Source organism: Argentina silus (genome assembly GCF_951799395.1).
Source record: "Argentina silus genome assembly, chromosome: 8".
Lineage (NCBI taxonomy): Eukaryota > Metazoa > Chordata > Actinopteri > Argentiniformes > Argentinidae > Argentina > Argentina silus.
Window position 1 is genome coordinate 9763728 of NC_139662.1, and position 16672 is coordinate 9780399.

Genomic DNA, 16672 nt, shown 5'->3' on the forward strand with positions numbered 1-16672 from the left:
CATAACTTCAGTAGAGCAGCAACTATTATGAAATGAAAAATTATGAACGGTGGAATATAAAAACATTATACTGTAACACCACCATTTGGGAATGTCTTGTCTTGTTCAATTAATGTTGCAAGCAATAGACAAATGTAATAACTGTGGACTGAATTTGGACTTTATTTAGAGAGGTTTTGAATTACAATACTGCAGGCATTACATCACAAATTGGATTAAAAACTCAGTTATACAGTATCAAATCATATTTTACTGTGTGTGTGTGTGTGTGTGTGTGTGTGTGTGTGTGTGTGTGTGTGTGGTCCAAACAAAGTGCTTTCTCGAATCTGGTGTCGAGGTAGAGCACTGGCCTTTACATCGCTATTTTACATTTGTTTGTTGTCCAAGGGTATGCACACAATTGCCACTATTACAAAACATAGCATATGTACATTTTCACATTTTCTGTCATCTTCACCTTTAATGGTCCGGTATGTAACATTCAAGCTTTCTAAACGCTTCCTAATGGTTGTAATGACTGTTTCACTGGTAGCAATCAGGGAATGAGATCCCTTGGAAGAAAATGTTCAATTACGAACACCGTTATGGTCCGGAAAAAACGCTGTCTAAAATGGAGTGCCTTTCTGTCTTTGGTGACTGCCTCTTCGAATCGTGTCCTGCATGAAGAAACACAACAGCTAATGTCCAACACTGCAGGTCCATTCCGGGGGGTGGTGGGGGGGGGTTATATATTATGAGTGAGGATGTTGTTGTTTGGAAATTCAAACTGAATTTTGCCGTGATTGGCCAGAGGTGGCAGATTTCCAACAAGCTTACATCCTGCTCCTTTAAATCAAATCAAATGAAAGCCAGAATTTCCTTTCCACCCTAAGGCTGATTCCCAAGGCAAGATAAACCCCTTGGCATCAAGATGTACAATGAACAGATTGTCAAGTTGACAAGGTGTAACATTGTACTCATTCACCCTGAGACATGTTTAAGGTTGGGCTTTGGTTGACACATCTAACCACACCTCCAAGAAACAAATCTTCATCTCAGTTGCGTTTTTAGAGGAAAAGGGTGAAATCAGCTGGTGCAGCTCCTCATTAATGCATCATTTGGCTGCAGATACTGTTATTATGGAAATGAGCCGTGGCATCTTTTATTTGGCTTATTCTCTTCAAATGACAACCCATAAATGAATATGAATTGGCATAACTTCAGTAGAGCAGCAACTATTATGAAATGAAAAATTATGAACGGTGGAATATAAAAACATTATACTGTAACACCACCATTTGGGAATGTCTTGTCTTGTTCAATTAATGTTGCAAGCAATAGACAAATGTAATAACTGTGGACTGAATTAGGACTTTATTTAGAGAGGTTTTGAATTACAATACTGCAGGCATGACATCACAAATTAGAGAACAATTTTAAAAACTCATATTTTACTGTGTGTGTGTGTGTGTGTGTGTGTGTGTGTGTGTGTGTGTGTGTGTGTGTGTGTGTGCGTGCGTGCGTGCGTGCGCGCGCGTGTGTCTGTGCGTATGTGTGTGCGTGTGTTTACGTTGTGTACAGTACAATACCCCTGTGCTGTACAGTAATGTGACTGTGTTACGTTCCATATTTGTGATCCAAGGCCCTCCCATCTTGCGCTAAATCCAGCAAGACAGTGTGAAACCTCGGTCGCCACGGCAACGCCACTCTTGACTCCAGTTACCAGCACCCCTCCCCTTGGTTTCACAGCAACCGTCTCTAAGCAACCTTCTCTCTCTCTCTCTCTCTCTCTCTCCCTCTCTCTCTCCCTCTTCTGTGTATCCGTCTCTTCCCCCAGCTAAACTTGATTACGAGAATGACACAGAGGGGAGAAAGGGAGAGGGGAGAGAAGAGGAAGGGGTGGGAGGAGAGAAATGGAGAGGGAGAAGAGGAAGAAAGGGAGGGAGGAGAGGAAGGAGAACTATATAAGGCCCTGAGAGGAAGGGCAGGAATGACAGAGAAGCAGGGCGGCAGAGGTAAAGAGACTGGAGAAGGTGGATCGGGTGCGAGGGACAGATATGGATGGAGAGAATAGAGAGAAGGAGGGAGAGAAAAAGGAGTTGAGGAATAAATAATGGATGTTTTGAAATGGTGGGATTAATAAGACGGAGGAGAAAAATAAGGTTGTCTCTATTATTCATAGCGTACCCTTCCTCCCTCCCCCCTAAGATGAGGCCCTTATCATCGTTTGTGGGCAAGAGCCAGAGCAAGGACGAGTCAGCTGTTCCCGGACGGGACGTCTTTTGGACATTACGTTGACCGTCCTAGCCTGTGTTTTGAAAGGATTTCACTGTAATAATAATAATCATTTATAAAGCGCTTTTCCCACATTGTACAATAATCGAATCTAAATCTAATAAGTGCATAAAATAAAACATACAATCAACAAATTGTAAAAAAAAAAAAAAAAAAAAAAAATATATATATATATATAATTAATATATAACCATATCATAAAAGCAGCAGTAAAAGTCTAGGAGGTAGGGTAGGCCAGCCGATAAAGATGCGTCTCAAAGCCAGTTTGAACAGCCCTCAGATTGTCAGGAAGAGAGTTCCAAAAGCGTTTAGATAATAATTGATGTGATTCTACATGGAAAAAGCATAAATATAATCGTACCATTGACATAGTTATTATGTTTTTCTACTGAACGCCCTCAATACAATCTTTCTCAGTTTGAATCTCTTAAAAAGATGTTGAAAGTGACCCATTTTGGTTGAATCATCTGGTTTATCACGGAATGATTTCCAAGGATAAACATTTGACTTGTCCTTTGTGTATTCTTGTTTGGGATAATTGGTTTTTCTTGTCTGTTTTATGTTTGTTTGAACTGGCATTTCTTATGTTTTTGTAAACACCTGCCCAAGGGACTACAGTATTGTTTATTGATGTGCATTGTCCCTGTAAAACTACATTTAATAAAGAAAGGTAAAGTGACTTGTTCATCAACTTAGTGTTAGTGCTTGCCATTTTCATTTTGCAAGTCCCAGACTTTATACCTTTAAGGCACTGTTTTGTAGTTGCCTTTTGAGAAATCAGGCATGACATTAGCCAAGATAATTTGAGCTCAGGAAGTAAATGGTTTTCATTCAGACTCTATTTCTCCCTGGAGACCCCTGAGAGTAAAGAGATCTGTGTCAGAGCAATCTGGTCTGTTCGGTTGTAGCAACTGGCAACCCATCCCTTCAGGCAACCTTGTGGATGGAAGAGGGAGCGGTTTAAACACTGACACATGACACTACGGGGCCATAGCACTTGGCATTGTTGTATCTGCAATCTTCGTCAGGGCGTGACCGAATACTTAATTGACTTTGGATACAATGCAATGTACTTTTCATAAAACGTGTTTTGTTCTATTTATGTGTAATATGATTCACCAGATTTTGACTTGAGGAGTGCATAAGAAGGAGATAAATCATGGGATTTCTCTCTGAATAAAGGTGGGCAGCAGAGAGAAGGTGGTTGGAGGATTTGAGGAAATCGTGGTTTAAAAATCCATTCAGAGGCTGAAAATAAGGGACAGATGACAGATAGTGGGAGGAGGGATGGAGACGGCTGCTTATATGAAGCTGTAATGAATTATAGAGAATTGTCTTGCAGGCACTTATTGAGGGGGGGCTGGTGTGTGTGTGTGTGTGTGTGTGTGTGTGTGTGTGTGTGTGTGTGTGTGTGTGTGTGTGTGTGTGTGTGTGTGTGTGTGTGTGTGTGTGTGTGTGTTTGTGTGTGCGTGCAAGCCTCGGTTCCCTCTGGTTTTGTCACAGAGAGAGAGAGAGAGAGAGAGAGAGAGAGAGAGAGAGAGAGAGAGAGAGAGAGAGAGAGACATGGGGGATGAAATGCTCTACTGGCCATTGTCACATAGCAGAGACAGATATGAAATAGGTCCCTGTGCTGTTGTCAGAGTAACAAGAAAGAGGCTATAGTTCAGTTTCATGCTTCAAAGCACTTGGAAAGTGTCTTGATGGATTGGTAACTGCTCTGTCAATTACATGAGAGTGCGGGGCGCCAAGGAAAAAGAAGAATATTGATTTTTAAAAAAGGATATTAAAGTCATTGTGAATGAATTCAACATATCATGGATTAGGATTCATTTGACAGCAGTGTGGATTGTTTTGACAAGCGCTTAAATTGAATAGACATTCGAAGAATTTCGAGGGGGGAATCACAAAAACCATAGGCTACTTTAAATGAAGTTGCCTGGAGTGTTTTGCCAGACTACGAAACGGTTAAACAAATCAGTCTTGCAGTTGTGTTGTTGCCGTGACTGCTGTGTCACGCTGCTGGCTCTCCTCTCTCGCAGCCTGGAGAGAGAGAAACTGCCGCGTTGGAGATTCAAAGGACTGAGAGGGAGGGAGAATTAGACGTGGGGGGGGGGGGGGGGGGGGGGAGAAAAAAAAGATGAAGGGGGATTGAGCCTGCGCTCGACGTTTCTCATCTCATCTGAGTTCACGATGATCTACCTGAAATAACAAATCATGCGCATTAAAACGAATCCCTGGCGCGCGTCTCTCCCGGAGAGTCTGTCACGGCTCCAGCCAAATTAATGACAAAAAGGAACAGCGGTGGTTACGCACCAGTACGTGGTTTAGCAACAATGTGGTGCATCAATTGCGCTTCGGACAAGACTCCAGCGATTCTCCACAACAAGCTTGTATACTGGTAAGGAAGGAAATAGTTGTACGTGTTATTCACTCAAGACATTATGCGGCAAATATGCTTGTTGGTGACCAGTGTTTTTCCAATACGTTCCATTGAGCATATTCATTGCTTTTCCCAAATGTTTGTTTGTTTGTTAATGGGTAGGATAACTACCATTTCCATGGATAACGTATGATTGAATTTGTCAGCTGAGTCGGTCAATGTTGAATATGTGTGCTGTTGTGCACTGGCAGTGGCAGCGATGTAACATGGATTTGTTATTGAACTCCCGTTTGATGTGGTTCGAACGACGACCTCAGTGGTCCAGCGGGCTACGGTGTATCATCTGAGATGCGCCCTCTGTTCAGGCACCCATTTAGCAGGTGTAGTGGGCCATCCTCTCACTCGAATGATAAACGGATGAAATGTCTCTAGAGTCATTATGGAGCTTAGCAGTTACACATAATGATATTGATCATTTGAAAAATGAATTGCGTTTACTTAAACACATTATGTGTTGAATTAAAGTGGGGTCATTTGTATTTCAAAAGTATATTGATTTACACTAGGCCTAGATTTCGATTCTAGTGCAGCCACTTTAAGGATAATTAATCTACAGTATGACTTGAGTACTTGTGTGTATCCGCCAGGCTATCAACAGACCGGATAGAACGTTCATACTCTTTAAAAGCAACGATTCCTCTTAGACCAGTGCAGTTGTCTCATCCACCTGAACACTGAGCCAAATTGAAGGGTGAAATCAGGAAGCCATGCCAGATCTATTTTACAAGCAGTGTTGAATAATAGCCATGTGCTCACTCACCTTAACTGCGCCAGTCCTCCCAAGACTCTGCTTAACTTATTCCTCTCGAGGTCATTTTCTGAGCTATAGCATTCAGAGAGAGATTTCTTATTTTATGACCTTACTTTATATGATCAACTGTCGTGGCTGTTATCTTTTGCATTGTTAAACTGTCATGGCTATCATCTTTGCATGAACTTCAATGGGTTTCCCCACTGTGAGGATTCTAATGTAGCCTACTTAACACAGATGACAGTGATTGACAGGTCTAAGATGTGGTTGGTACTGTGTCATTCAGCTGTGTGTATCTGTCCTGTCCCATTCTTCATAGATGGTGCTGTGTGGTCATGCATTTATCATGTTGTTAATTGTTGTCTACCTGTCAGTTTTAAGCCCAGCTATAATAATAATAATAATAATAATAATAATAATAATAATAATAATAATAATTGCCCCTTTGGATTAAATAAAGTGTGTCGATATTGAATTGAATGAATTGAAATGCCTCTTTCTGGTTGATTAGCTCATTTGAACCACAACAAACACTGTTATTGTCTTGGGAGTACGGCGTATGGGACAGATCTTGTTGTCATGCTGAGTGAGTGAAGTAAACAATGAAGGTCTTATGAACCTTCATGAGAAGATGAAATGGGCTTTATAACACCCCTGTGAACATGGTGGCCTACAGAGAGATACAGTATGCTGCTGTGGGAATATTAAAGACCATGGGAATCTGTTAACACCCTTTTCAACAGCTGCCTGTGTGTGAAATGTCAAGTATAGAGAGAGAGGTAGTCTCTCAGCATGAAGAGAAAGTAGAACAATTATGCACATCCGATTCTTCAGGAGCAACTCAGAAGAACATATCAAAGGAAAAAGGAAAGTCCGCAACTGTGCTAAGCTCCCACGGTGATTTTATTCAGAGGCACAAAAAAAAAAGAGCGAGACTGTCTGTTGTCTGTTTTGGTGCGTCTGAATCAAATCACCAAGGGAGCATACAGTACTGTGCCGGATAATCACTTTTTTTTTTCGTCCAGGCTTACAACACTTTCATGAAGTTGCTCTGATGCTGCTGTATACCTGTGTAATAACACTGTAATAACACTGTAATAACGTGGCCGACGACGTTGAATGAGCATCTCACTCAGTGTCAAAGTGTTTCCCAAAGACATATGAATCGATCCGATATCAGAAGTATTTATCCTCACAGTCACTGTTCGAACTGAAGCCTAGATAAGGTTTGTTTGGTTGGTAAATGTTTTGGACTTAATTGCTGTACATACTACTCTACGGTATAAGATCAGTTTGACTGGGCACCGGTGGCAATGGAGGTTTTAGTGTGTAGGGGCTTGACTGTAGAGCTTACTGTTGGTTCTGAGATCCCAAAGCTACTGCCATGTCATAGACTCACACTCTGCTCTGGTGTTGGCAGCAAGGCTTTGAATACAGTCAGAGCCTCAGCCTGCTTCCATGGACACACGCACGCACGCAGGCACGCAGGCACACACACACACACACACACACATGCATGCACACAGGCACACACGCGCACACACACACACACGCACACACACGCACATACACAGGCACACACACGCATGCACGCACACACACACACACGCGCACACACACACACACACAAAGTAGGTTTGAAAGAAATGCCAGAGCCTGTATTGTCAGTTCTTATCTGCCAGGCCTGCTCGGATCACAATGAGCCAATTCAAGACCGGGTGACAAAGCATACGGACAATGTCTCACTCTCACATCCCCTCACCCACTCCACACCCCACCCACAGTCAAATATGTCTATTCCAGTCATCGTGCTGGAAGATTTTGCTGTTGGCAATGTATTTCAGTGGAACCAAATTCTGCTGCATGAAAAAGGTGGAACACGCGCACGCACGCACGCACACACACACACACACACACACACACACACACACACACACACACACACACACACACACACACTTCATAGCCACCAATAGGCCTGTTGTACCAATATGAAAAGTGAAATAGACACTAGTCAAAAAGGACCATCACTGCACACTGCTTCCATTTCAGATTACTGTCCTTGGCAGGCACCGACCTGCTCTCTCTCCTCTTCTCCCTTTCCCTCCCCATCTTTCTTTCCCTCCCTCACTCTCTATCTCCCCTCTCCACTCTCGCTCCTCCCTCTCTCCCTCCCTTCTCTCTCTCCCTCTCTTCTCTCCACCTCTCTGTCTCCTCTCCTACTGCATTAGCATAGCTTCTAACATCCTCTCTCCCTTCTCTCTCTCTCTCTCTCCTCTCCTCTCTCTCTCTCTCATGTCTCCTTCTCTCACTCCTCTCTCTCTCCCTCCCTCTCTCTCTCTCTCTCTCTCTCTCTCCTCTCCTCTCGCTCTCTCTCCCTCCCTCTCTCTCTCTCTCTCTCTCTCTCTCTCTCTCCTCTCCTCTCGCTCTCTCTCCCTCTCACCTGCCCTTCTGTAGGTTAGCTTCAAACATCCTCCCTCCCTCCTGCCCCGCACGCTGCCTCATCTCATCCAGGCCTGGCCACCTGTCTGGCCCTCATGGCCCCTCCCTCCCCTCTCTCTGCTGGCCAATGACAGAGCTCCATCCTGCCTCCTCTGTGATGGAATGAGCCGGCCAATCCTGGACCATTGCAAAAATAAATCTCACACATCCCACAACCTCATTGACCTCTGTAGCCTGCAGTAAACTCACCACCTCCACCACCATCACCACCGGTGCCCATAGATAATTGGTCTATAACCAATTAATCAGTTCCTCTGCAGTGATTAATTAAGTATCATCGTATTTGATCTCATCTCATGTCTCATCTATTAAATATTGCACACAATATGTTTCATTGAGACCCCATGAACAGACCAACAAAGTCAAATCAAATAAAAGGGCTGAGACTGCAGGTGATGTTCATGACCACGGACTAGAGATACATTCTAGTCGGGTTTCTAACACTATTTCTATGCCTGACACTTTTTTTTAAAAAGCACCATCACACTCTAAGAAACTTTTTGTTGGCATCACACGTTCCAAAATACCCCTCCGTGACTCATTCACATACAGTCTGACACCTTAGCCTGCGCACGCCATCTCTCTCCGCAGAGGTTCGGTCCACAGTATCACATGACACTGAGCCAAGAGGCACCGGCGACTTAAAATAGCAGACCGACAATGTTCCTCCCATCTTCTCCCCAAGCCGAAGAAAGAAAAAAATCCATCCCTGAATGGAAGAGCCATAGCTCAACTTGAGCACTTGGCAAGTAAGGGGCAAAACATAAATGCATTTGCACTCTCAATTAGTCCTTGATTCAGTGTCTGCTGTTAGAGTCCCAGGCACAGGGGGCAGAGGCCAACCTCACCGGACACGGTCCACTAATTCAATTGACTTTATTGTTTTTATGACATTTTTTTTCTTTTCCAATGGACTTTAACGGGGCCCAGATCCCACAAATCTTCTTTTATTATTCCTGGCTGCTTTTTATTTCAACAGCGGCCACAGTGTTCAGTCTTCAGTGTGTTTGATTGCATTCATGAACAACAAGACAATAGATCCTGATTCGTTGGCGTCTTATATCGTAACAACGCGATTGTCTCCTGTCTTCTTCTTCGTTTTGAAGAGGCGCTGAGTGGGTTTGTTGATCGCTGTTTTATTCAGCGTTAATGAGGAATGAAGTACACAGCTCTGATTGCTCCTCCAGGGAGGGGCCCCGGCCACCCTCTTGGAAGAGGTTTAGCCGCAGCCCTTTTTTCAGCTGAGAGACGAGAGGAGGGGAGTGTGAGTGCTCTTCATGCAAGATGTGCGTGAGCAATGTTCACCGGGGCTTGAGGAGTGAAGCGGCTGCCTCTCCAAAGTCTCCCGTCGTCCAGTGTGAGTGGTTGTCTTGTTGTCGTTGTCTCTCAGGCTCTACCTGTCTGCTCGCGTTTGGGAAATGGCTCGGAACTGAGGTGGTTCGCCGTTCCACCACGATTGTTGGAGAAGTAACCGGGCCTGACCTGGTAAAATTGGGTTAGTTCCCCGAGCGAAACGCCTTAGACTTTACCGTCTACAGCTAAGCGAAGTCTTTGAGGTATGCAAACAACCTGGGTTTGAACCCAGTCAGTCACTGTACTGTGCAGTGTTCTCCCCCAGGATTTATTTTTTTTGGAACAGCGTGACGCCGGGATCAAAACCCGACTTGCGTTTGTTCAAGTCAAAACACTCCAAAAAAAGGTAACAGCTTAAAACGCCACAGGGATTCACAGGAAAGGAACATCACAACGCTTTCACTTTCGTTTGCGACGACGACATTGTTGGTCGATCAAAGACAGCGACTCTTATTCTGACTCGATATACACTCACTGAACACTTTATTAGGAACACTATACTAATACTGGGTAGGGCCTCCCTTTGCTCTTTATTAGGAACACTATACTAATACTGGGTAGGGCCTCCCTTTGCTCTTTATTAGGAACACTATACTAATACTGGGTAGGGCCTCCCTTTGCTCTTTATTGGAAACACTATACTAATACTGGGTAGGGCCTCCCTTTGCTCTTTATTGGAAACACTATACTAATACCACCCGACTGAAGAACTCCTTCTTTCCCACTGCCATCAGACTCCTAAACAACCCATAGGAGATTAATATAACCGTACTACCTCAATAACTGAACTTTCCAGTTTGCATAATTGCACTGCTACATTTGCACTGTTTTATTATTATTATTGCTGCTATTTTATTTTATGCCTTAAATTTTGCTGTCTTGTACATTTGTTTAGTATATATTGTATATTCTTTAGTATTGTATATTTTACATTGGTTGGCATTCTGCGGACAGCAAAGCAAGAATTTCGTTGTACAGTGAAACATGTTTTCTGCTGTGCATATGATAATAAACACTTTGAATCTCTTTGAATCTTGAATCTTTGAATACTGGGTAGGGCCTCCCTTTGCTCTCAAAACAGCCTCAATTCTTCATGGCATTGAGTCCACAAGATGTTGGAAACATTCCTTTGAGATTCTGGTCCATGATGACGTGATTGCATCACGCAATTCCTGCAGATTTCTCAGGTGCACTTTCAAGCTGTGAATCTCCCGTTCTACCACATCCCAAAGGTGTTCTATCGGATTCAGATCCGGTGACTGGGAAGGCCACTGAAGAACACTGAACCCATTGTCATGTTCATGAAACCAGTTTGAGACGACTTTTGCTTTGCGACATGGTGCATTCTCATGCTGGAAGTAGCCATTAGAAGATGGGTAAATTGTGGCCATGAAGGGATGCACATGGTCAGCAACAATACGGTGTACAGGTGTTCCTAATAAAGTGTTTGGTGAGCGTATATATAAGTATAGTTTCATTCGCCCTGAAATGTTTACATCGTGTTTGCATCTTCCATTCTTTAGGGGGGGAGAATCCTTCTGTGCTGCACTCCGCTGCGTTCCCTACCCACCTTCCTCTCTCGACGGTGCCACCGTATCCCCGGTGTACACCACGACACCACTCCTGACTCCATCTGCCTCCCTTCCCTCTTTGATCAAACCAGAGAGAGAGAGAGAGAGAGAGAGAGAGAGAGAGAGAGAGTCGGCCCAGGTTCCCAAAGCACATCACTAGTCTGGCACTCATCGTCCACACACACACACACACACACCAGAACGGCGATACCGCATCTGATTCGACCGACCACAGCCCTGCCCGAACGGATTATCCTCCGTGGTTTTCTCATTGGCCACGCCAACTAATGATGGCGTGGAGAATGACACAATGATGAAATCTAACCACGCAGAGGGGAAGGGACCATGTGGGGCCCGCTGGTGACAGTTTTGCTCGACCGTCAAAAACCCATCGCTGTCTGGGCAGAGAGAGGGAGAGGGGGAAAGAGAGAGAGTAAGAAAGAGAGAGAGAGAGAGAGAGAGAGAGAGAGAGATCTGACAGGCTTACAACCACATAGTGTAGAGTTTATACATGTATGACAGACCAGGGAGGCGCTGCCAACCCACAGCCTGAGGGGCCTCTATTGGGTGCTTGGGCTCTGAGCCGTCTCCTCACCCCCCGCTTACTCAGAAGTAGGTCTGGAACGCCTTCTTCTCTCCACTATTCAACATCTTAACACAGTCCTCAGTACTCAAGTGTCCCAGTACTGAGGTGGTCCCACAGTATATAAACGGTTTTGGGGGGAGGGATAACCCAACCGAAGGTCCTGGGTTGTACCTCGTGATACAGTCACCGCAAACCGGGGCTTTCTTTCCTAGAAGGCCTGGGATGCAAAGCCTGGGGAGGCTCACCTGTGTAACAAGGGACTTATCTCCGGCAGTCTTCATTCACACCGGTCTCTGAGGTGTGGCGCTTTGACATCCCGTCGTAAGCCTGAGCTCCGGTATGCTTATGAGGGATTTGAGACTGTTTTGTCCTGCTGGGTTGAGTTGTTGTGGAGGTAGCCTGCATGAGTGGCTGTGTGTTAGTCATTGGTGTGAGCCACCCTAGTCTGCCTACAGGGAGGACAGACGCACGAGAGAAGAGACAAGCAGGCAGCGATGGTCAGGCTCAGCCTAGTGCGTGCGTGCGTGCGTGCGTGCGTGCGTGCGTGTGTGCGTGTGCGTGCGTGTGTGAGAGAGAGAGTGTGTGTGTGTGCGTGTGTGTGTGTGCGTGTGTGTGAGGGAGCATATGTAAGCAGAACATTGAGCTGTTCGGATGGGCACGTTCGCAGCCAGAGGCACTCTACGGAGAGCGGGACAGAGGGTTCCCCTTCGTCCAATCACAAACACTCCCGTCTGAAGACTTGGCTGGGCGCTCTGTTGGAGAAAGGCCCCTGTCTCTCACCCAGCGGGCTGGTTTTACCTCCTCTTGACGCCCCTCAGATACAGGACCACGCTCCACTGAGGCTTCAGCAGGGTGTTCAGTACCCAACAAGTACTGCACCTGTCTAGGCTCGAAGCGCTGCACGGCAGCCATGAAAAAACATCACTGTTTTTTCACCCTCATGAGGTAGAAGAAAAGCTTTGGTTGAGACAGTTTAGACTGTATTGACGAAGCCCATAAACATGGGTGTGTGTCAGTGAGGGTCAAGAGAGTGATTCGTTTTTTTTTTACCAATGCACTGGGCCCTTAATAGTACACTGTATGCTTAGTGGCCTCTGTGATGTAACATGGCCCTAGAGATGATTTGATTGTGTGCGCGCGCGTGTGTGTGTGTGTGTGTGTGTGTGTGTGTTTATGTGTGTGTGTGTGTGTGTGTGTGTGTGTATATGTGTGTGTGTGTGTGTGTGTGTGTGTGTGTGTGTGTGTGTTTGTGTGTGCGTGTTTGTGTGTGCATGTGTGTGTGTGTGTGTGTGTGTGTGTGTGTGTGTGTGTGTGTGTATTGTGGTGTTGTAGTGTGGGATGTCTCTCTTGCACAGCAATTGGTTTATAGATTTACAATGACCTGTGACCAGAGTGGTGAATCCAATAACTACCGTGGAATCAATGACTTGCCCCTCCTCTCTCCCTCTCTCTCTCCCTCTCTCCCTCTTCCCCTCTCGCTCTCCCTCTCTCCCTCTCCCCATCTCTCGCTCTCCCTCTCCCTCTCCCTCTCTCCCTCTCCCCATCTCTCGCTCTCCCTCTCCCTCTTCCCCTCTCGCTCTCCCTCTCCCTCTCTCCCTCTCCCTCTCCCTCTCTCTCTCCCTCTTCCACTTTCCATTTCTCCCTCCATCTTTCTCTCCCGGTTCGCTCTCTCGTTCACAGAATCTCTCGTTGTGTGTTTGTGTTTTTGCTGTCTACTTGTTATGTTGATATTATTCCAGTCCACTGTACTGTAAACACAAACACACATCATAAAAGCACCATTTCTGATTGGCCACCAGTAGATCTAGATTATGTATCATTATACTTACCAGGACATACCAGATCCAAACCCACTGTTTTCCAATGCTTCCCAGGGCAAGTCTACTGTATATCTTTGTTTTATTTTTTTAATATCTTTTTTTTTACTCCCTGCATTTTGAACTACCGAGAAATGAATCTGAGCCCAAGGCATATTTCGTTGCTGATCCGTTGCTGTGCCTTTTCCCGAAATCGAATAAAGTAAAGTCAAACAAATCGATGTTATTGTTTTGTTTGACGATCTGCCCTTGACTCCGCCTGTCCATGTACTGCTGTGTTGTTGTCCAGCGGTGTTTGATGATGGCTTACACCATGAGTATCCTGAGGGAACACCAGTTCATTAGCTGCTTGTACTGTGTCTGTCTAGCCTATGTCCCTAGCAGGGGAGGCTGGTGGAGGGAGAACTCAGAGGACAGGGCTCATTGTAATGCATGGAACGGAATCAGGAACGGTATCAAACACAAGCGTTTGATAATATAATACATGCCATTTCGCTGACATCCAGAGTGACTTACATTGCAGTGAGTGTATTTCATTATTCATTCACGATACATTTCAGTATATGTGGTCCCAGCAGGAATCAAACCCACAACCTAAGCGTTGTTAGCGCCACGCTCTACCAACTGAGCCACCGAGGATACCATTCCTCGTTCAGTTCCATGCATAACAGTGAGCCCCGTCCTCCGATTTCTCCCTCCGCCGGCCTCCACTGGTCCCTACCTGTCGCGCAGTGTCCTGATCCTCAGAGGTCGCGCGGGTCAAGTCGATATAACGTTTGCTCTATTCCGACGGTCAGCCCTTCATTCTGAATGAGCGTTTTTATTCCTTTTCCTGCGCGTCGTTGTTCCAGAGGTGTTTGAGCGCCCTGTGGGATGAGCCGTTCATTCGCCGCTATTCCTGACTGAGCCAGCAGTCAAATGAAGGGCAGAGAGTCATTTGTGGTCATCATCCCCGTCCCCGTCCCCGTCCCCCCCGTCCTCCCCCATCCCCCCCGTCCCCCGGCCCCCCCATAACAGGCTGTCTCAGAAATACCCAAAGGACTTGTCAGGCATGCACTGATTATTCTGCCGTGTGAGAGAAACCAGAGCAGGTGAGAGAAACAGGTGGAAAAGAGGCTACAATGATATATAAGGTCTCCTCAGTCACATGTTGTTTATGTGGTAAATATTAAGTATTAAGTATAAATATTTTGCTTGGGTACAGGAGTGTTCCTCCTCTCTGCCAGTGTAGACGGTTTCAGCCACGCCACACACACACGCACGCACACACACACACACACACACACACACACACACACACACACACACATACACACACAGACACACACAGACACAGACACACACAGACACAGACACACACACACACACAGGCTGTCAGACTGACTGCTGGCCCTAAGCAAACATCTGGCCAGCTGTTATCGTTACTCGTTAGTCCAAATGACAAAGTAATGAACCTCGACGTTTTGACGAACGTGCATTGCATGTTGTTGCCATTCTGTCCTGCTGCTGCTTGCACGCCCGCCCGCACACACGCACGCACACACACACGCGCGCGCATTCAGTGGTCTCACCAGGTCTCTCGGGCAAAACGTATTTCATCTCAATAAGAGTGACCTGTTTGAAACAAGTGAGCAGTATTAAGCAGAATCAAGTTGAGGTAGAGATGATCAGGAACGTGGCTGAAAGGGTTAACCTGTGCTCCGACCGCACGGGGTAAACAACCTGTGCAGCTGTTTGCAGATCACGTGGTATTTACAGAGGGAGAGACCTGCTGTCTGTATGGGCCCAAAGCCTGAGAGTCTGAGCTGTACTTTTAATTAACCGCCCGTTCAATTAATCACTCTGAATTATTAATCAGAGAGTGACCTTGTGTCCTTGCAGGCAGACAGCTTCACGGTCTAGCTGGCTGGTTGTCTGGCTGGCTGGCTGGCTGCCTGGCTGACTGACTGGCTGGTGTGTGTGTGTGTGTGTGCGCGTGCGTGCGTGCGTGTGTGTGTGTGGGCCGACAGCTGACTTCTGACCCCTTATCCAAACATAATAGAGAGAAGCCCCGCCATTCGCTGGATTAGTTCGGGACCATTAACTGTGCTGCGTGTTCATACTGCTGTGGGATTGGTTAGAGTGGATCCATGCTGATCTTAAGTGATTGGTGTTTTGCTGTGATTGGTTAGAGTGGACTCCCGCTGGGTTTACGTTATTGGTGTTTAGCCTACCACGCTTGTATGAATAGCACGGTGCAAATAGCACAATTAAAAGAGGAGAAAATAGCCCAAACGGTGTTTCCAGTGACTTGTCGTGAAGTGATGTTGACTGTTGAGGGTCAGCTCCTGCACCGTGCAGCGTCAAGCGGGTCAAGCGGGTCTCGTGTTGTTCCACGATTTCAGGTCGGAGGTTTTCGATCCGTTGCGCTTCGTGGTCTTTCTGTTCTGTCCCCTCCTCTCGCTGCTGTGAGCCAGTCTGCCCTGGGGCGCCCTTTCCTTCCCCCTTGTAGTGCTGAAGGGAGAGCCAAAAAAAGAACAGAAGGAAATTAAAACATGATATATGACATAAAGAGCGGCGATATCATTCGGCGTCGTTCGTCTGACGTACCCGCAGAGCGTTTCCTTTTTCCTTTTCTTTCTTTTTCCGCCGATGTTTCCCCCCCTTTTTTTTGGCGTCTCCATGAGTCATCCTCCATGGAGTCATCGGATAGACGGTCGCTGGTTTGTTTTGTGGAATGCTGGCGTGATGTTTATCGTTTCTTTTTTCGTGATAAGAGCGTGAGTGTGTGTGTGTGTGTGTGTGTGTGTGTGTGTGTGTGTGTGTGTGTGTGTGTGTGTCTCCACACAGAACAACGGCCCGGACGGCCCGCATCCAACGACACGACTGTGTCTGAATTTGAAATATGGCCCCGACCTCTGGGGGCAACGATGCAGAAAGAAAATGTCACGCTCAAAGACAGTTGAATAATGCTACCATCTGGTAGAATAGGAATACAAGGTTTTTGGAGGGCATTTTGGTGTGTGGAGGGCGTTAAAAAAATAAATAATAATCCCCTCCCTCCCCCCCCAAAAAAATCCTCTCTACGTCGTAAGAAACCCTATGAGCAAGAATAGAACAACATTCAATATCGTCACGTTATTTCTCTCTTCCTGTGTTGTCTCCCGTGACATCATCACACACAGCGGGGTGCTATTGGCTGGTTCCCACTTCCAGCAGCTTTCACAGTGCTGCGTGTGGATTTGCTCTCGCTCCCCCGGTGGGTGTGTCTGTGTCATAGCAACCAGTGGAGGAGTCCGATGTGACTGCTTTGGATTTGTTGACTGGCTGACTAGACTGTGGAGGACAAACAATGTTGGATTATGACACTGTTCTGATGTGTTGCTGTCAACTGGCTGG

At 46.0% G+C, this 16672-nt stretch overlaps 1 protein-coding gene across 1 annotated transcript in view; it reads left to right on the plus strand.

The window, feature by feature from the left end:
- The window catches only part of LOC310808920 (IQ motif and SEC7 domain-containing protein 1-like), a gene marked incomplete at both ends in the record, with an annotated part of 64360 nt that overhangs the window by 32349 nt on the left and 15339 nt on the right, over positions 1–16672 (plus strand).